Genomic DNA, 21,008 nt, shown 5'->3' with positions numbered 1-21,008 from the left:
AATCACAAACACATAAAAATGCATGATAAATGTACACAAACAGTTAATAAACATTGCCATAACACTTACCGGTCCCCGCGATCTCTCCTGCACTCTGTCTTCTGCCGCTATTCCATCCGATGATCGCTGAATCCTCCCGGTGACTGGCACTGCCAGCAGAGAAGCAGGACCTATCGTGACGTCAAAATAGCCATATGACCAGTCACGTGGCTATTATCTCATTGGCTACAGACTGGTCACATGACTATGGCACGTCATGTAGGACCTGCGAGTGCATCTCTCCGGTACACGGTGCACATTTGTGTATCGCCGTGTACCGGCGATATGCTCTAGCACACGGTCGACTCCCCATTCCGTTAGGGACCGGCTGACACAGCCGGTCATTAACGGAGATCACCGTTGCCATAGCAACGCAGTTAGCGGTGACGTCACCGCTAACCGCGGCTCCGGGAGCACCGTTGCTATGGTAACGCGTCTGTCAGCGTTACCGCTGTTACCGCTAGCAGCACTGATCACTCACGGAGTGAAGGCTGCACGCTGCTTCCCGATTGTAGTGAGGATTGTAGTGAGGATGAGGTGCCCCAGCCCATGATGGGCTGGTGCACCTCATCCTCACTACAATCGTCACTACTACTACACTAGTGAGGATTGTAGTGAGGATGAGGTGCCCCAGCCCATGATGGGCTGGTGCACCTCATCCTCACTACAATCGTCACTACTACTACACTAGTGAGGATTGTAGTGAGGATGAGGTGCCCCAGCCCATGATGGGCTGGTGCACCTCATCCTCACTACAATCGTCACTACTACTACTACACTAGTGAGGATTGTAGTGAGGATGAGGTGCCCCAGCCCATGATGGGCTGGTGCACCTCATCCTCACTACAATCGTCACTACTACTACTACTACACTAGTGAGGATTGTAGTGAGGATGAGGTGCCCCAGCCCATGATGGGCTGGTGCACCTCATCCTCACTACAATCGTCACTACTACTACACTAGTGAGGATTGTAGTGAGGATGAGGTGCCCCAGCCCATCAAGTAATGGGCTGGGGCACCTCATCCTCACTACAATCCTCACTACAATCCTGAAGTGCAGTTTCTTCAAATTCATTTAAAGGCACTTGGAACGCTGAAATTGCTGCTTATAATTTAAGCCTCTATTAAAAACCTCTTATCAGCGCTGGTTTATTGGGGATTTATTGGGCTGACAGGGGGTAAATAAAGATGGAGTCTCTAATGTGTCTGTGTATTTATTTCTATTAAAGTATTTTTCTCTGTGTGGTGTCTTTTTTTTAACCCTTTATTGGAGATTCTTAATGGCTGGGTCAAACGTGCCTGACATTAAGAATCTCTGGCTTAATACTGGCTAGTAAAACAAAGCCAGTATTAACTCATGATTACCCAACAAGCCACCCGGCTCCAGGGCTGTTGGAAGAGTTGGATATAGCGCCAGATGATGGCGCTTCTATGAGAGCGCCATTTTCTGGGACGGCTGCGGACTGAAATTCGCAGCAGAGGCGCCCAGAAACCTCGGGCTAACCTGTGCTGCGGATTCCAATCCCCAGCTGCCTAGTTGTACCCGGCTGGACAAAAAAATGGGGCGAAGCCCACGTCATTTGTTTTTTAATTATTTCATGAAATAAGTGAAATAATTAAAAAAAAAGGGCTTCCCTATATTTTTGGTTCCCAGCCAGGTACAAATAGGCAACTGGGGGTTGGAGGCAGCCCGTAGCTGCATGCTGTACCTGGCTAGCATACAAAAATATGGCGAAGCCCACGTCATTTTTTTGGTGGGCAAAAAACTTCTGCATACAGTCCTGGATGGAGTATGCTGAGCCTTGTAGTTCTGCAGCTGCTGTCTGCTCTTCTCCATACAGACACACAGCAGCTGCAGAACTATAAGGCTCAGCATACTCAGCATACTCCATCCAGGACTGTATGCAGAAGTTTTTTGCTGAAAAAATTATGTGGGCTTCGCCATATTTTTGTATGCTAGCCAGGTACAGCAGGCAGGTACGGCTGCCCCCAACCCCCAGTTGCCTATTTGTACCCGGCTGGGAACCAAAAATAAAGGGAAGCCCTTTTTTTATTATTTCATGAATTTCATGAAATAATTAGAAAACAAATGACGTAGGCTTCGCTCCATTTTTGTGTCCAGCCAGGTATATCTAGGCAGCTGGGGATTGGAATACGCAGCACAGGTTGGCCTGAGCTTTCTGGGCCCCACTGCTGCGAATTGCAGTCTGCAGCCGCCTCAGAAAATGGCACTTTCATAGAAGCGCCATCTTCTGGCGCTGTATCCAACTCTTCCAGCACCTGCCTGCTATACCTGGCTAGCATACAAAAATATGGCAAAGCTCACGTCCTTTTTTTGTAGTTTTTTGGACAAAAAATTAAAAAATGCTTCCCTGGATTTTCCATTGCCAGTGAAGGTAACACCAAGCAGTGGGGGTTAGCAGCCAGTAGCTGTTTGGATTACCCTTAGCTAGCAATACAAAAAATGCAGCGGGAGCCCATATATATTTTTTTTAATTATTTATTTAAATAACTAAAAACAAAATGGGCTTCCCTGTATTTTGATTGCTGGACATCACAGTGCTGTAAAAATAAATCTTTAAAAAAAATGACATAGCGCTCCGCGGTATTTTTGATTCTCAGCGCAGATAAAGCAGACAGCTAAGGGTTGCCACCCCCATCTGCCTGTCGTTACCTTGGTTGGCAATCAAAATACAGGGAAGCCCATTAATTTTTTCTATTTAAAAAATAGTTAAAAAAAAATGACGTTGGGTCCCCCCATTTTTGATAGCCAGCTAGGGTAAAGCTGATGTCTGTAGCCTGAAAACCACAGCTGGCAGCTTTACCGTGGTTGGGGATCCAATGTGGAGGTCCTCCCAGGCTCTTTTCTTATAATTATTTTATAAATATTAATAATTACACAAAAAAAGTAGGGTCCCCTCCAAATTGGATCACCAGCCAAGGTAAAGCGGACAGCTGTGGTCTGGTATTCTCAGGGTGGGAAGGTCCATAGTTATTGGGCCTTCACAGCCTAAAAATAGCAGGCCGCAGGCACCCCAGACGTGGCGCATCCACTAGATGCGCCAATCCTGGCGCTTCACCCCAGCTCATCCCGTGCCCTGGTGCAGTGGCAAACGGGGTAATAAATCGGGTTGATACTAGCTGTAAAGTCACCTGAGATCAAGCCCAGCAGTTTGTGATGTCATGGCGTCTATTAGATACCCAACATCATAAACTGTCAGTACTAACAAAAACAAAAAATCGACAAAAGAAATTTATTGGAAAAAACAGTCCCCAAAACATTTCCTCTTTCACCAATTTATTGTAAGAAAAAAAATAAAGGGGTCCCACGACGACTCTGGACCGTCTAGAATATGGGGGGGGAGACACTCAGGGAACGTATCCCCCATTTTCTAGGAGTGCGGACCCTTCATGTGAGGAGTGTGGGTGCAATGAATCTGCACTCACTCTCCCCGGGTCCACAGCAGCAGAGTCCATGTCGTAATGGTTGCTACCAAAGCTGCAATGCCCTGCTCATGAGGTAAGGGCATGCCTAATCAGGAGAACTACTGTAGAGGAAGCTCTGCTCACTGGTATATAGGTGCTCAGAGGTAATAATAGATAAAATTAGTGAGTAACCTCGGCACTCTAAATCTCCCAGACTAAGTCAGTAAGTCACAACGGATAGTAATGCAAAATCACTCTTTATTGGTCCGTATTAAGAAAAAAAATTTTTTCATAAGCATATATGTTTTTGTCCAAAACAAGTTACAAATGACGTTTCGGCCTGAGCCTTCGTCAGATTGGACTTATCTGCATGTAAATATGTAAAATGACAATAATCAGTATCACATAAGAGTGAGAGAACAATAACATAAACTCGAACAATGTAGAGGTACAATTGGGATGCAGCAAAAAAATTGCAACACAGCAAGAAATGAAACACATGATACAAATGTCATAATACAGTACAAGGACAATATAGTAATGACAAATATGGGGTCAGAGTAGGCTTAAGGTACCGTCACACTAAGCAACTTACCAGCGATCCCAACAACGATAGGGATCGCTGGTAAGTTGCTAGGAGGTTGCTGGTGAGATGTCACACTGCAACGCTCCAGCGATCCCACCAGCAACCTGACCTGGCAGGGATCGCTGGAGCGTGGCTACACAAGTTGCTGGTGAGCTCACCAGCAACCAGTGACAAGCCCCCAGCGCTGCGTGGAAGATGCTGCGCTTGGTAACTAAGGTAAATATCGGGTAACCAACCCGATATTTACCTTGGCTACCACCGCACGTGCAGAGAGCAGGGAGCAGCGCACACTGAGCGCTGGCTCCCTGCTCTCCTAGTTACAGCACACATTGGGTTAATTACCCGATGTGTGCTGCAGCTAAATGTGTACAGAGCAGGGAGCAGCGCACAATGCTTAGCGCTGGCTCCCTGCTCTCCTAGCTACAGCACACATCGGGTTAATTACCCGATGTGTGCTGCAGCTAAATGTGCACAGAGCAGGGAGCAGCGCACAATGCTTAGCGCTGGCTCCTTGCTCTCCTAGTTACAGCACACATCGGGTTAATTAACCCGATGTGTGCTGCAGCTACATGTGCACAGAGCAGGAGCCGGCACTGACAGTGAGAGCGGAGGAGGCTGGTATCGAAGGTAAATATCGGGTAACCAAGGACAGGGCTTCTTGGTTACCCGATGTTTACATTGGTTACCAGCCTCTGCAGAAGCCGGCTCCTGCTGCCTGCACATTTAGTTGTTGCTGTCTCGCTGTCACACACAGCGATCTGTGCTTCACAGCAGGACAGCAACAACTAAAAAATGGCCCTGGACATTCAGCAACAACCAACGACCTCACAGCAGGGGCCAGGTTGTTGCTGGATGTCACACACAGCAACATCGCTAGCAATGTCACAAAAGTTGTTCGTTAGCAGCGATGTTGCTAGCGATGTTGCTTAGTGTGACGGGGCCTTTAGACAGCTCTGGTACGAAAGAGATGTCAATCATAAAGTAACATGTGCAGTAGGTGTAGAGCTACACTATGCATGGCAGAGCTAATGGGTAGACCGACCATAGAAAAAGAACGGAGAAAAAGTGGAGAAAAACATGGAGAAAGAGTGGAGAAAAAGTGGAGAAAAAGTGGAGAAAAAATGTAGAAAAAGTGGAGAAAAAGTGGAGAAAAAGTGGAGAAAAAATGGAGAAAAAGTGGAGAAAAAGTGGAGAAAAAGTGGAGAAAAAATGGAGAAGGAGTGGAGAAAAAGTGGAGAAAAAGTGGAGAAAAAGTGGAGAAAAAATGGAGAAAAAGTGGAGAAAAAGTGGAGAAAAAATGTAGAAAAAGTGGAGAAAAAGTGGAGAAAAAGTGGAGAAAAAATGGAGAAAAAGTGGAGAAAAAGTGGAGAAAAAATGGAGAAAAAGTGGAGAGAAAGTGGAGAAAAAGTGGAGAAAAACTGGAGAAAAAATGGAGAAAAAGTGGAGAAAAAGTGGAGAAAAAATGGAGAAAAAGTGTAGAAAAAGTGTAGAAAAAGTGGAGAAAAAGTGGAGGAAAAAATGGAGAAAAAGTGGAGAAAAAGTGGAGAAAAAGTGGAGAAAAAATGGAGAAAAAGTGGAGAAAAAATGGAGAAAAAGTGGAAAAAAAATGTAGAAAAAGTGGAGAAAAAATGTAGAAAAAGTGGAGAAAAAGTGGAGAAAAAGTGGAGAAAAAGTGGAGAAAAAGTAAAGAAAAAATGGAGAAAAAATGGAGAAAAAGTGGAGAAAAAGTGGAGAAAAAATGGAGAAAAAGTGGGGAAAAAGTGGAGAAAAAGTGGAGAAAAAATGAAGGAGTGGAGAAAAAGTGGAGAAAAAGTGGAGAAAAAGTGGAGAAAAAATGTAGAAAAAGTGGAGAAAAAATGGAGAAAAAGTGGAGAAAAAATGGAGAAAAAGTGGAGAAAAAGTGGAGAAAAAATGGAGAAAAAGTGGAGAGAAAGTGGAGAAAAAGTGGAGAAAAAGTGGAGAAAAAAATGGAGAAAAAGTGGAGAAAAGGTGGAGAAAAAGTGGAGAAAAAGTGGAGAAAAAGTGGAGAAAAAGTAGAGAAAAAATGGAGAACAAGTTGAGAAAAAGTGGAGAAAAAGTGGAGAAAAAATGGAGAAAAAGTGGAGAAAAAGTGGAGAAAAAATGGAGAAAAAGTGGAGAAAAAGTGGAGAAAAAGTGGAGAAAAAATGGAGAAAAAGTTGAGAAAAAGTGGAGAAAAAATGTAGAAAAAGTGGAGAAAAAGTGGAGAAAAAGTGGAGAAAAAATGGAGAAAAGGTGGAGAAAAAGTGGAGAAAAAGTGGAGAAAAAATGGAGAAAAAGTGGAGAAAAAATGGAGAAAAAGTGGAGAAAAAGTGGAGAAAAAGTGGAGAAAAAATGGAGAAAAAGTGGAGAAAAAGTGGAGAAAAAATGGAGAAAAAGTGGAGAAAAAGTGGAGAAAAAATGGAGAAAAAGTGGAGAAAAAATGGAGAAAAAGTGGAGAAAAAGTGGAGAAAAAGTGGAGAAAAAGTGGAGAAAAAGTGGAGAAAAAATGGAGAAAAAGTGGAGAAAAAGTGGAGAAAAAATGGAGAAAAAGTGGAGAAAAAGTGGAGAAAAAGTGGAGAAAAAATGGAGAAAAAGTGGAGAAAAAGTGGAGAAAAAATGGAGAAAAAGTGGAGAAAAAGTGGAGAAAAAGTGGAGAAAAAATGGAGAAAAAGTGGAGAAAAAGTGGAGAAAAAGTGGAGAAGAAGTGGAGAAGTGGAGAAGAAGTGGAGAAGAAGTGGAAAAGTGTTTGTTCATGCCAGATGGGAGATAAATAATTTTTTACCGGCGCTGTCATTTACTGTAACGTGATAATCGGAATACGCTGTATACCTGTGATCACGTGAGCGGGGACCGGAAAAACCGTCCTGAATCATGATCTCCAGGGTCTCAGCTAGCCCTGAAACCCCGGAGATTTTCTGACGCTGGGGGGCGTTATTCACTTATTTCTGCCTGCTGTTTATAAACGGCAGATCAGAATAAGGCTACATTAACACAACCGATCCATTTTTGTGGTCTGCAAAAAACAGTCCGTTTTTTTTCACGGGTGCATCCGTGTGGCATCCGTTTTCGTTCCGTAGACGATCCGTATGTCATCTGTTTGTCATCCGTGTGCCTTCCGTTTTTTTTGTGTACTGCAAAAAAACTGAATGAGGGTAAATGCATAAATTTACCCAGGATCCATAGCTTCATCCTACATGAGGCGGTCACATGTTCACTCCAGTGCCATTTTCTACTGCTTTTCACAGCGTAGAGCGCTCTGGTGATTTTCTTGTGCTTGTGCACTTCATATTAGTCTTTTCTGTCATTATAATGGCAGAAAGACACATAATGTCCCACTCTCCTGCATTTTGTAATTTTGCACCCTTTGGTGCCTTTCATGTGGCACTAAGGGGTGCTCAGCTTTGTACTTAGCCAAAAAAATGAAAAAAAAAAAAATGACGTAGGGTTCCCCCTATTTTTGTAGCCAGCTAGGGTAAAGCAGACGGCTGCAGCCTGCAGGCCACAGCTGGCAACCTCACCTTGGCTGGTAATCCAAAACTGAGGGCACCCCATGCTGTTATTTTAAATTAAATAAATAATTAAAAAAAAAAAACACGTAGGGGTCCCCCCAAAATTGGATCACCAGCCAAGGTAAAGCAGACAGCTGGGGTCTGATATTCTCAGACTAAGGAGGTCCATGGTTATTGGACTCTCCCCAGCCTAAAAATAGCAGGCCGCAGCCGCCCCAGAAGTGGCACATCCATTAGATGCGCCAATCCTGGTGCTTCGCCCCAGCTCATCCCGCGCCCTGGTGCGGTGGCAAACGGGGTAATATATGGGGTTAATACCAGATGTGTAATGTCACCTGGCATCAAGCCCTGGGGTTGGTGAGGTCAGGCGTCTATCAGATACCCGACATCACCAACCCAGTCAGTAATAAAAAAAAATAGACGACAAACACATTTTTATTTGAAAAAACACTCCCTAAAACATTCCCTCTTTAACCAATTTATTAGAAAGAAAAACAAATCCAGGTCTGGTGTAATCCAAGGGGTTGCCATGACGATCCACACTGTCCCAGTCAATGAAGAGCAGGATGTTCCCCATTGGCTGGGAGAGCAGTGCAGTGACCTGAGCTAACATCAATGGGTCAGCCCAGGTCACTGCAGGGGATGACAAGTGCTGCTGTCAGCGAGGTACATTACCTGCGCTGATCTCCAGCACACTGACAGCCCCTGTCACTGAGTTCAATGACCGGCGCCTTCACACCAAGTATCGCGAGAGGCCCGTGAGGTCACCGCTAGTCAGTCTCGGGTCGGAAGCGAGAGGTGATGTGACAAGCGGCGGCTATGGAGGACAGTGACAGCGCTGAGGTCGGGATGGCGGGACTTCATCACCGCAGGTAAGCCGAGCGGGACCATGTGTGTGTGTGTGTGTGTGTGTGTGTGTGTGTGTGTGTATGTATGTATGTGTACATGCCGCGGGCAGGAGGGGGCGGAGCGAGCTGAGCGGGGAACTGTGGGCTTCCTGCACGTAACTAGGATAAACATCGGGTTACTAACCAAAGCGCTTTGGTTGGATACCCGATGTTTATCTTGGTTACCAGCTTCTGGCAGGCTGCCAGCGATGGCTCCTGCACACTGTAGCTGTAAAAAGCCCTGCTTTTTGCTGCTAGAACCGTTCTCGAACGTATCTAGAACTATCGAGCTTTTGCAAAAAGCTCGAGTTCTAGTTCGATCTCGAACAGCCCCCAAAATCACTCGAGCCTAGAACTGGAGAACCTCGAACCTAGAACCGCGCTCAACTCTATTAATCATATTAATAGAGAGCTTATTGGGGACACACTAAATATATATATATATATATACAGACACAGAGACACAAAGAGACAGAGACACACACACACAGCCACACAGAGAGCCACACAGACAGCCACACAGAGACAGATACACACAAAGACACGCACACGCACAGAGGTGTGTTTATATTTAGTTTCACTTACAGATTAGTAATGTTGTGTCATAGATGCTGACATTACTAATCTTGGACTTAATGGCAGCTCATAGCTGCCACTAACTCCTTATTACCCCGATTGCCACCGCACCACGGCAATCAGGAAGAGCCGGTAACACACCGGGACTGTCGTATAATGGATGCGACATTCTCGGGGCATCTGCGGACTAATATTCTTGGCTGCGGGAGGGGGAGCAATAACCATGGCCCTCGCCCACCCCAGCCTGAGAATACCAGGCCCTTTCCGTGTGCTTACCTTGGCTGGGCAGTAAAAATATGGCGGAGCCCACATTTTTTTTCATTTTTGTTTTTTAATATGTAAGTTTCTGATTTCTATGTGTCTGTGCATTATATATGTACAGTATGTGTCCGTGTGTGAGTGTGATATGTGTGTATTTACTCTCTGCTCAATTTCCTCTTCCTCTCCTAATGACATCACTTCCTTGCAAAACACAGGGTAGTGATGATCACTATGTCCCGAAAAATGCAAAATACCGCGGGAATAACGCAATGAAACACATAATTTTTTACCTGCGTTATTACCTGCGGTATTTCATGATTACATTGCAGTCAATGGTGTAAAATAGCGCAGGTACCTACGGAAAAGAAGTAACATGCTAAATCTTTTTGCTGCAGAAATTCTGCAGCAAAACCTGTAGGGGAAAAAAACGCAGTGTACACAGCATTTTTTTTACCATAGGTTTTGCTGGGGAAGGACTGCAGAAAGGTTACAAACATTTTCTCCTGCAATTCATGCAGCAAATCCACAGCAAAAACCACAGCGTGCGCACAGGGCCTAATGATGTAAAGTGGACATGTTGGAAATGCTATTTATTAACTATTTTTTATGACATAAGTCTCTGGTAATAACAATTCAAAGTTTAAAAATCGAGAAATTTTCAACATTTTAACCAAATTTCCAATATTTTCACAAATAAATGCCAAAAATATCATCCTAAATTTACCACTTTCATGAAGTGTAATATGCCATGAAAACACAATCTCAGGCCTCCAACACACATCCGTGAAACACGTGCGTGTTTGGTCCGTTTCCGTATATACCGGAGACACGGACAAACGTGCACCAATGTTAGGCTAGGTTTCAGGTCACACGTGCGTTATTCCATAATGTCCGTGTGTCCGTGTCCGTGATCTGTATGTGTATCCGTTTTGCACGAAAGCATGTCAGTTTTCTGCACGGAACATGCACACACGAACCCAATGGAAGTCTATGGGTCCGTGAGCACACGTACTTGACACGGATGCATCTCCGTATGCTCTGTGTACGTGTTGTGCTTTTTTCTAGCGATGTCTGTTATTCTTTTTCTGTGTATGTCGGTCAATCTCCCTCAGTCCGTCGGTCAGCCTCTGTCTTGTCTGTCCCTCTCTCAAGTCTGTCGGTCAGTCTTCCCCCTCTTTCATACTCACCGTTTCCCGATCACCGGCGCGGCGCTGCACAGCTGTTAAAAAAACTCCGGCGGCTTTTACTATTTTGAAAAAGCCGGCCGCTCATTAATCAATCTCGTATTCCCTGCTTTCCCCGCCCACCGGTGCCTATGATTGGTTGCAGTGAGACACGCCCCCATGCTGAGTGACAGCTGTCTCACTGCAACCAATCACAGCAGCCGTTGGGCGGATCTATACTGTGCAGTAAAATAAATATTTTAAAAAAACGGCGTGCGGTCCCCCCCAATTTGTATGCCAGCCAAGATAAAGCCATACGGCTGAAGGCTGGTATTCTCAGGATGGGGAGCCCCATGTTATGGGGAGCCCTCAAGCCTTACAATATCAGCCAGTAGCCATCCAGAATTGCCGCATCCATTAGATGTGACAGTTCTGGGACTCTACCCGGCTCTTCCCGATTTGATTTGCCCTGGTGCGTTGGCAATCGGGGTAATAAGGAGTTAATGGCAGCAGCCCATAGCTGCCACTAAGTCCAAGATTAATCATTGCAGGCGTCTATGAGACACCCCCAATGATTAACCTGTAATTTAAAGTTAATAAACACACACAGTGAAAAAATCCTTTATTTACAATAATCAACACTAACAAATACCCTCGTTCACCACTTTATTAAGCCCCAAAAACCCATCCATGTCCGACGTAATCCACAGAGGTCCCGCGTCGCTTCCATCTCTGCTACACGAAAGTGACAGGAGATGCAGAAGAACACCACCGCTCCTGACAGCTCCACACAGCAACTGAGGTGAGTAGCGTGATCAGTGATGATGTCACTCAGGTTAATCGCAGCCACCGCTGGATCCTCCTACTGTGACTGCAAGTCGCCCGAGTGACAGCGATGAAGTCACAGGTGAGTTGCGGTCTCGGGGGGAGGACTCCAGCTAGCCGCGGGTAACCTGAGTGATGGCAGCGCTAATCGCGCTGCTCACTTCAGTCACTCAGGGGATTAGCGGTCACCGGTGAGTCCTTCACAGGTGACCGCTAGTCAGTATGCGACACAGACAGAGCCATAGTATGACAATGAAGTCGGGTGAAGTTCACCCAAGTTCATTCTCATCGCGCGTCGCTGTCTGCTGTCAGCCGGCATGTATCAACGTCATCGTGCATCATACACGGACATTCCACATGGGCAACATACTGACATGTCACTTACGTATCTCACACACACACGGACATTCCACACGCACACACGGCTAGCATACGCCGTTCACACGGATGCCACACGTACCATAAAAACGCACATAAAAACGGATCACGGACCTGAAAAATGGACCGTATGACACATGCGTGCTTTTCACGGATGTGTGTTGGAGGCCTCAGAATCTGTGTAATGCTTCCAGAGTTATAACCTGTCAAAGTTGAAAAAATTGACCTGGTAATGAATGTGAAAATAGTGGTGGTGAAGGGGTTAAAATCTGATATACTAACAAGAGACAGAAACCACAGTGTTAAAAATGCAATAAAAATGCATTTAACATAACACAAACTAAAATACATTATCCAAAAAGAATTATGACCATTTATATGAATGAAAATATCGGGGTCACAAGGTCAAGTGAACCCCGAATTGGTATTATTCTTCAATGAACGATTAAATGAGGAGAAGAACAACAGAAATCAAAGAGTATGTAATTATAGTGACACACACTACCCCTGGAAAAAGTGCCTGTAGCGAAACAGCTGTTGGGGACTCCATCCCTCCTGCTACTATTAGGTAAACATCTTCTGTCTGACATTCCCCTTTTCTACTAAGTATTGCTCACTGCTCAACTATCCCTTGCTGTATTCGGCTTGTTTGATTTATTCCTCATTATTGCTTGATGTCCACAGTCTCCCAGCACATTTAACATATCCTGCTGCACTGGCTTGTCTATTTGCGGTCTGGCATTCCTGATTATTTGTTTAGTCCAATTTTTGGCCACTCCTTATACTTCTGTGTGATTCCCTGGTGTTGTGGTTTGGCTGCACTTTGTTTATTATTATTTTTACATTATTATAGAAATTATTCAGCTGCCATCAGCCCCTAACCAAGGGATCCACAAACAAGAGGTCACATACAGTATAAATTGATTGTATGTTGCTCCTATACATAATTTTTTATGGTGGCCTCTTTTGGGCTATACCCTTTGTCATTTCCTGTAAATTACAGGATTACATTGCTTTTAATCAGGAATTGAACATCAGGTCTTATAGTGCTATTACTTGCCAGAGATCCAACATCTTTTTGAGTTTTTCCTACTTTCAGGAGACAGCTGTGGCAGTGCCTTATATTCTAACTAACATCATAGCAATCTTCTTCAGTAAGCATATAAGCATTTATTTATTTACAATTGTGGTGATCCCTGTGGATATGGGAATTTGCAGTACATAACTCCATCACTGACCCTCTATCTAGCTGGCCTTCTTAACACTTGTATTTCGATTTCTTCATTGGTTCATTACTGATAGATTGTGGTCCACACGGTGGCCGCACCGACTGGAGGGGGGACTCACACGTTCCTTCTCTACCTGGTGCAGGTTTTACATTTCCCTTTGTCTTTGTCCTGTATGTAGGTTTTATATTTTACCAATAAAAAGATTATTTTCTATATAATTACATACTCTTTGGTTTCTGTTCTTCTACTCCTCATTTAATAATACTAACATACATGTAAAACAAAACTTCATGTCTCAGAAGACGGATGCTGCTTATTAGAATGTTATGGACCAATCTAATATGATATTCCATGTACATTGCTTCTTCAGTTTCCATAAACTGTGAAGTCTATTTTGTTCTTACATTTGTAGTTGAATAAGCTCTAATGTCCCCTACTTCTTATTTCTGACTCTGTAGCTTTGGACCCAAAACAGAAGTTAAAGTATTTCATGCGTTGTTGTACTTATGACACAATAGTTCATTGTGCTGTCATCCATAGCAACAGAAAATTGAGTGTTACTAAGTTGTTGGATGTAGTTTTTTCTTTTTTTGTTAAAGGTAACCTGTCAGGTCCCATATGCCCTCCAAGCCCTCTGCATTCACATGTGTAGGACTAAATACCCTGCCTGACCAGCCCTGTATAATTGTTAATCACTTAACTCAGTGTTTAGAAAAAGGTACTTATAACGTTCGCTTTTCCGCTAATTAGGGCTTTGACTATTCGATGGGATGTTAGTTTCCCCAGACAAGTTGGTCTTTTTTCCATGCTATCATGCCTGTACAAGTGTCATAACATGATTTCCTCTAGCCGGCATCATCACCAGGCCCTAAAAATCTCACACATGTGGGCGGCTCATTTCGGTAGCTTCACTGCCAAAGCGTGATACACAGCTGCATGATACACAGGTGCGTTATACCATGGAAAGAGGGCCGACTAGTGTGTAGAAACTAACACCCCATTCACTTGCCAAAGCCCTTATTTGCACAGGAAAAGTTGACCTTCTAAATACTTTTTTTAAGCATTGAGTTAAGTGAATAACATCATGTAGGACTGGTTAGTCAGAAAATTTAGTCATACAGAGGTGAATGCTGCTGGGTTGGAGGGTATAGGGGACCTAAAAGGTACCCTTTAATTGTAGGGGAGCAGCCATAGCAAGTGCAGGAATAGCTGGTTTATCAGTGCAGGTAGAAAATGACACATGGTGGGAGGTACTCATGTGCATTTGGGCATTGGGGCCAAGATGCTTTGCGTAAGAACACTACCAAAAAAAGTTTTGTGATTGATGCATAATTGCTGAGTTCTCAGACCTTATTTATAACTAGCTGTAGTACCCGGCGTTGCCCGGGATAGTAATTGTTTCTCTGTCTCTCTCCCAGTCTCTTGGCCTGTCAGTCTCTGTCTGTCTGTCTCTTTCCCTGTCTGTCTCTGTATCTCTTGGTATCTGTCGGTCTCTCGCTATCTGTCTGTCTCTGTCTTTTTGTCTGTCTCTCTCTGTTTCTGTCTGTCTCTCTGCATCTATTTGTCTGTCTCTCTCATCCTGTATTTCCCTGTCTGTGTGTCTGTCTGTCTCTATCAGTGTCTGTCTCTGTCTGTCGCTCTCTATCTTTCTGTGTGTCTGTGTCTGTCTGTTTCTTTCCGTCTGTCTGTCTTTTTCTCTCTCTGTGTTTTTTTTTTCTCTGTCTGCTTCTCTGCCTCTTTCTATGTCTGTCTGTCTCTGTCTGCCTCTTTCCATGTCTGTCTTTGTTTGTCTCTGTCTCTTTCCCTGTCTGCCTCTGTCTGTCTCTGTCTCTTTCCGTCTATTTCCCTGTCTGCCTCTGTCTTGTCCCTTTCTCTGTCTGTCTGTCTCTGCCTTTTTTCTCTGTCTCTTTCTCTGTCTACCTCTGTCTGTCTGTCTCTTTCCCTGTCTGCCTCTTTCCCTGTGTCTTTCTGTCTGTCTCTTTCTCTGTCTGGCTTTTTTTTCCCCATCTGTTTGTCTCTCTCTCTTTCCCTGTCTGCCTCTTTCTGTGCCTGTCTGTCTGTGCCTATCTGTCTGTGCCTGTCTGTCTGTGCCTGTCTGTCTGTGCGTCTTTTTCTGTCTGTGTCTGTCTGTCCACCGACATATTACCTCTCACATAAGCTTTTTATACTAACAATTTCCTTTGTTCCTATAACAAACAATCACAGGTCCTAGTAATGACCTGTAGCTTTCAGCTCCATTCACTTTAATGAAAGCAGTTTTTTTGGAGTGTATCTCTAAAGCGCTGGGTTAAATTTTCCCATCAAAACATAGTCTATGATGTTTCCTGAGTCACATGGGGTGTCTGTGCAAAATGTTGTGCTTGGAAATGCGATGGTACAGATTCCTTTAGTGGACACACACACACACACACACACACTCACACAGCTTTTTATATTAGATAAGAAAGCTGGGCTCTTCTTTCCCCCAATATATCTTTATTGAAAATTTGTCCATACATTGGTTTATTAGAGATAAAGCTGAAATATTTGAACAGGTCAACAAACTCTAGAACATGATAGAAATAAATACAAATAATTTTAACAAAATTACAAATAAATTGTATTTTACACCTCCTTCCCACTGGTTATTATGTGCCTTTATAAAAGGCAGACAAAAAAACTCTAAAAATTGTTTTCAAAACTGAAAAAAAACCTACAAAACACCAAAAGCTCAATGTGATTTAAAAAAAAACCCAAAAAAAACACCATCAAGGACAAAACTGCATCAAAAAAGGTAAATATTAGGGATGATCGAATGCTAAAATATCCAACTTCGCAAATATCCGACGAATAGGTCACCACTATCCGACTATTCGCGAATATTCGATGCGCAATGTAAGTCTATTGGAAACCCGAATAATTTCACGTTGGACCTAATGGCGAGCTGTGGTGACTGAGGAAAATGCTGAAATGGATGGAAAAAGGCAGAAACAGTATGGGCACAGCCTGTAGAAGGTGTGTGAGTGCATTTCTGGTGTATTGGAATAACGTGAACAGGGCAGCACGTGGCTTTTACGTAGTCACCAGAACAGCTCTCAAACCAAAGTAAAAGAGGGGAAATTGACAAGAAACAGTTTGTAGTGCCTAATCACCTTAAGGGTACGTGTGCACGTTGCGTTCTGGCGTGACAAATAAAAAGCAGCGTTTTGTCACTGCATGTGTGTTTCAAAAAGCATCCAAAACGCTGCATTTTGGATGCATTTTTGACAGTGTGGTCCCACTCAGCTCTGCTATATCCCCATAGAACATGACTGGCTGCGAGACAGAGCCGCGTGATCAGAATGAACTCGGAAGAACTTCACCGGACTTCATTCTCATCGCGCGGCTCTGTGTGCTGCGGCCTGATTTGCGATCACAGGTGAAGACTCACCGGTAGAGATGAGCGAACCGGTCACGGTTCGGCTCGAGCTTGTTTCGTCGAACAGAGGTCTAGTTCGAGTTCAGTTCGGCAAACCGGTTCGGCGAATCACAGGAAACAATGGGAGGCAATCACAAACACATAAAAACACCTAGAAAACACCCTCAAAGGTGTCCAAAAGGTGACAAACAACTCACAACACAACACAAACACATGGGAAAGTGACAAGGACAAATACTCAAGCGAAAACAGAAGAGCTGGACAAGGAAAAAGAGGAGACATTTAGGCATGGCATGTCCTTCCAAAATGATGTAAAACACCGCAAGGTGACTCAAAGCAGAGTCTCCCTTTTTTCCAAAAATTGGGCCACACAGACACCTCTTCAGTGGCAGCACTTGTGCCCCAGTTGTACACTTCAAAGGTAGATTTGCATCAAGCACATTCAAAAATAAGCCATCCTTAACTGTCCCCAGGATGACACCGGGGTAGGTAGCAAAGTCTTTGCTGATCCCAGATCTGTTCATCTTGGATCATTTTTAGAAACACTGCAAGCAAGGGTTACTCCAAGCGGAGTCTCCCTTTTATCCAAAAATTAAGCCGTACAGACACCCCTTCAGTGGCAGCACTTGTGCCCCAGTTGTACACTTCACAGGTAGATTTGCATCAAGCACATTCAAAATACACAAGCATTTACTCTCCCCAGGATGACACAGGGGTAGTAAATTCCTTGTGGATCCATGACTTTTTCATTTTGATTAACGTTAGTCTGGCCACATTGTCACTGGACAGACGCGTGCGCTTATCTGTCAGCACACACCCAGCAGCACTGAAGGCACGTTCAGAGACAGCGCTGGCAGCTGGACACGACAAGATCTCCAAGGCGTAAGTGGAGAGCTCTGGCCATTTTTCAAGATTTGAAGCCCAAAATGAGGAAGGCTCCAGTTGCAAAGTCATGGCATCGATGTTCATTTGGAGATACTCTTGTATCATCCTTTCCAGCCGTTGACTATGTGCCAGACTTGTCTCTGGTGGCATTGCAAAGGATGGTCTAAAAAAAATTATGAAAAGATTCAATAAAATTGCTGTTACCCTAACCAGATACGGTGCTGTTGGTACAGGTAGACTGTTGAAGATGACGAGACCGTCCCATGTTTGTCAAGTTACAACTGGGAGATTCACTCCGTGCACCACGGTTGTTTGGTGGAAAAGCCGAGCTAAGATCAAGTAACAGCTTTTGCTGATACTCCTGCATACGTGCGTCCCTTTCTATGGCTGGAATTATGTCACAAAATTTGGACTTGTACCGGGGATCTAATAGTGTGGCAAGCCAGTAGTCATCATCACTTCTAATTTTGACAATACAAGGGCCATGTTGGAGGTAGTGCAGCAAGAAGGCGCTCATGTGTCTGGCGCAGCCATGCGGAACAGGTCCACACTGTGTTTGTGGCATAGAGGTGCTAACCGTTCTTTTTTCCTCTGACATCTCCCCCCAACCTCTTTCAACTGAAATTTGACCAAGGTCTCCCTCATCCGCTGAGTCTTCCATGTCCATGGACAGTTCATCCTCCATTTCTTCATATTCTCCTGCACCTTCCTCAACATTTCGCCTGCTACTATGCGCTATTGTTGATCCCTCTCCCCCATGGTCCCATGCCTGCCGCCTTGGTGATGATGAACGTCTGGACCTTGGTGATGTTGTTGTCCCTTGCACATATGAATCCTCCTGTACTTCCTCCCCTTCCTGTTTTCCCACCCCCTGACCCCGAATAATGTTTAGCGTGTGCTCCTACATGTAAATGACTGGAATTGTCATGCTGATAATGGCATTGTCAGCGCTAAACATATTCGTCGCCATATCGAAACTGTGCAGAAGGGTGCATAGGTCCTTGATCTGAGACCACTCCATCAGGGTGATCTGCCCCACCTCTGCATCTCGTTGGCCCAGGCTTTACGTCATGACGTATTGCACCAGGGCTCGGCGGTGCTGCCACAGTCGCTGTAACATGTGGAGAGTCGAATTCCAGCGTGTCGGCACATCGCATTTCAGGCGATGAACCGGCAGGCTGAAAGACTTCTGGAGCGATGCAAGTCGCTCAGCTGCGGCGGTTGAACAGCGGAAGTGAGCAGACAGTTTTCTTGCCCTGTTCAGAAGGCCATCTAGGCCAGGATAGTGTGTTAAAAATTGCTGCACAACAAAGTTCAACACGTGAGCCATACAAGGCACGTGTGTCACCTTGCCCAGGCGAAGGGCCACACCCAGGTTTGCATCATTGTCGCACATGGCCTTACCAGGCTGCAGGTTGAGTGGAGACAACCATTTACCAAACTCAGTCTCCAGAGCTGCCCACAGCTCAGCCGCGGTGTGACTCTTATTCCAAGACATTTCAAGCTAAAGACCGCCTGATGCCGTTGCGCTCTGCTGCCAGCATAGTAATGAGGAGTGCGTGATTCCTTCTGCGCAGTTACAACGCTGGTGGCCTGACCAGGCAGGCTTGGGGTGGAGGTGGAGGACCCAGGCGAGGTTGAGGAGGCAGAAGCAGGGGAGGAACTTGGACATACAGAGGATTGACTCACAAGTCGTGGGGACGGCAAGACTTGTGCAACAGACCCTTCACCATCTATCACCATAGTTACCCAGTGCCCAGTCAGCGACATGTAACGTCCCTGTCCAAGCACTCTGCAATTAAAATGGCTGTGCTAAAAAGGGCAGGACCTGACTCACCTATGACTCTGAGCCAGCTGTAATTAGCCCTTAAAAGGGCTTAAATAAAATTCTGTCCCTAATCTGTAGAACACTGTGTGTATAGCATACAAAGCAGGATCGGTGACAGGAGCTGCGTGAGAGGTGACTGACACCCAGACGCAGAAGGCAGATAATGCCGTGCTGGAACAAAATGTCCGTTTTTATAACGCAAGGACATGTGACATGGAAAGCCTATGACACATGCCCTTGCTTCTCAGGCAAAAAGTCCACTTAGCTGTCTGTGTGTCTGGGATTGGCCGACATGCTGGCCCGCCCCACTACACACGCGCTTAGGGAAGGAAGAAAAGAAAAAAAAAAATGGCGATCACCATTATCTCAGCAGCAGTGATGTGAACGCGCAGTCCCCGCACACTATACGCTGAAATTTCATAATAGTGTGAGTCAGAGTGACTTACACTATTACAGTTAAAAGCCAGCTAGTAATTAACTTAGCTTTTTGCTGATAGCTCGAGTTACGTTCGATAACGGTTCTAACAAACTTTTAGCAAAAAGCTCGAGTTCTAGTTCGATCTAGAACACCCCCCAAAATCACTCGAACCGCGAACTGGAGAACCACGAACCGTGCTCAACTCTACTCATATGTTGCGGGCAAGGGGACCGACCGCGGCAGGGGGGCTGCTCGAGACGCTCGGATCCAGGGTCATTGCGGTGGCTCGAGGTGAAGCCGGACGCAGGCCTGGGCACCCATCTGTCGCCCGCAAGTAAAAAAGGGGGTATTATATACAGTGCCTACAAGTAGTCTTCAACCCCCCTGCAGATTTAGCAGGTTTGATAAGATGCAAATAAGTTAGAGCCTGCAAACTTCAAACAAGAGCAGGATTTATTAACAGATGCATAAATCTTACAAACCAACAAGTTATGTTGCTCAGTTAAATTTTAATAAATTTTCAACATAAAAGGGTGGGTCAATTATTATTCAACCCCTAGGTTTAATATTTTGTGGAATAACCCTTGTTTGCAATTACAGCTAATAATCGTCTTTTATAAGACCTGATCAGGCCGGCACAGGTCTCTGGAGTTATCTTGGCCCACTCCTCCATGCAGATCTTCTCCAAGTTATCTAGGTTCTTTGGGTGTCTCATGTGGACTTTAATCTTGAGCTCCTTCCACAAGTTTTCAATTGGGTTAAGGTTAGGAGACTGACTAGGCCACTGCAACACCTTGATTTTTTCCCTCTTGAATCAGGCCTTGGTTTTCTTGGCTGTGTGCTTTGGGTCGTTGTCTTGTTGGAAGATAAAATGACGACCCATCTTAAGATCCTTGATGGAGGAGCGGAGGTTCTTGGCCAAAATCTCCAGGTAGGCCGTGCTATCCATCTTCCCATGGATGCGGACCAGATGGCCAGGCCCCTTGGGTGAGAAACAACCCCACAGCATGATGCTGCCACCACCATACTTGACTGTAGGGATGGTATTCTTGGGGTCGTATGCAGTGCCATCCAGTCTCCAAACGTCACGTGTGTGGTTGGCACCAAAGATCTCGATCTTGGTCTCATCAGACCAGAGAACCTTGAACCAGTCTGTCTCAGAGTCCTCCATGTGATCATGAGCAAACTGTAGACGAGCCTTGACATGACGCTTTGAAAGTAAAGGTACCTTACGGGCTCGTCTGGAACGGAGACCATTGCGGTGGAGTACGTTACTTATGGTATTGACTGAAACCAATGTCCCCACTGCCATGAGATCTTCCCGGAGCTCCTTCTTTGTTGTCCTTGGGTTAGCCTTGACTCTTTGGATAAGCCTGGCCTCGGCACGGGAGGAAACTTTCAAAGGCTGTCCAGGCCGTGGAAGGCTAACAGTAGTTCCATAAGCCTTCCACTTCCGGATGATGCTCGCAACAGTGGAGACAGGTAGGCCCAACTCCTTGGAAAGGGTTTTGTACCCCTTGCCAGCCTTGTGACCCTCCACGATCTTGTCTCTGATGACCTTGGAATGCTCCTTTGTCTTTCCCATGTTGACCATGTATGA

At 45.0% G+C, this 21,008-nt stretch overlaps 1 protein-coding gene across 3 annotated transcripts in view; it reads right to left on the bottom strand.

The window, feature by feature from the left end:
- The window catches only part of LRRC18 (leucine rich repeat containing 18), a 150,332-nt gene that overhangs the window by 107,150 nt on the left and 22,174 nt on the right, over nt 1-21,008 (bottom strand). For 2 of the 3 annotated variants that reach the window (XM_075347330.1, XM_075347329.1), the window contains exon 1: nt 13,285-13,370. The exons of the other annotated variant lie outside the window; for it this stretch is intronic. The gene's annotated coding sequence lies outside the window, so the exon portion shown is untranslated. Of the gene's footprint in view, nt 1-13,284; nt 13,371-21,008 lie in introns of those variants that run through there. 3 annotated transcript variants of the gene reach the window in all.

Source organism: Anomaloglossus baeobatrachus, chromosome 5, assembly GCF_048569485.1.
Source record: "Anomaloglossus baeobatrachus isolate aAnoBae1 chromosome 5, aAnoBae1.hap1, whole genome shotgun sequence".
Classification (NCBI taxonomy): Eukaryota; Metazoa; Chordata; class Amphibia; order Anura; family Aromobatidae; genus Anomaloglossus; species Anomaloglossus baeobatrachus.
Note: the sequence above shows the minus strand (reverse complement) of the source record. Positions and strands in the feature narration are given on the sequence as shown.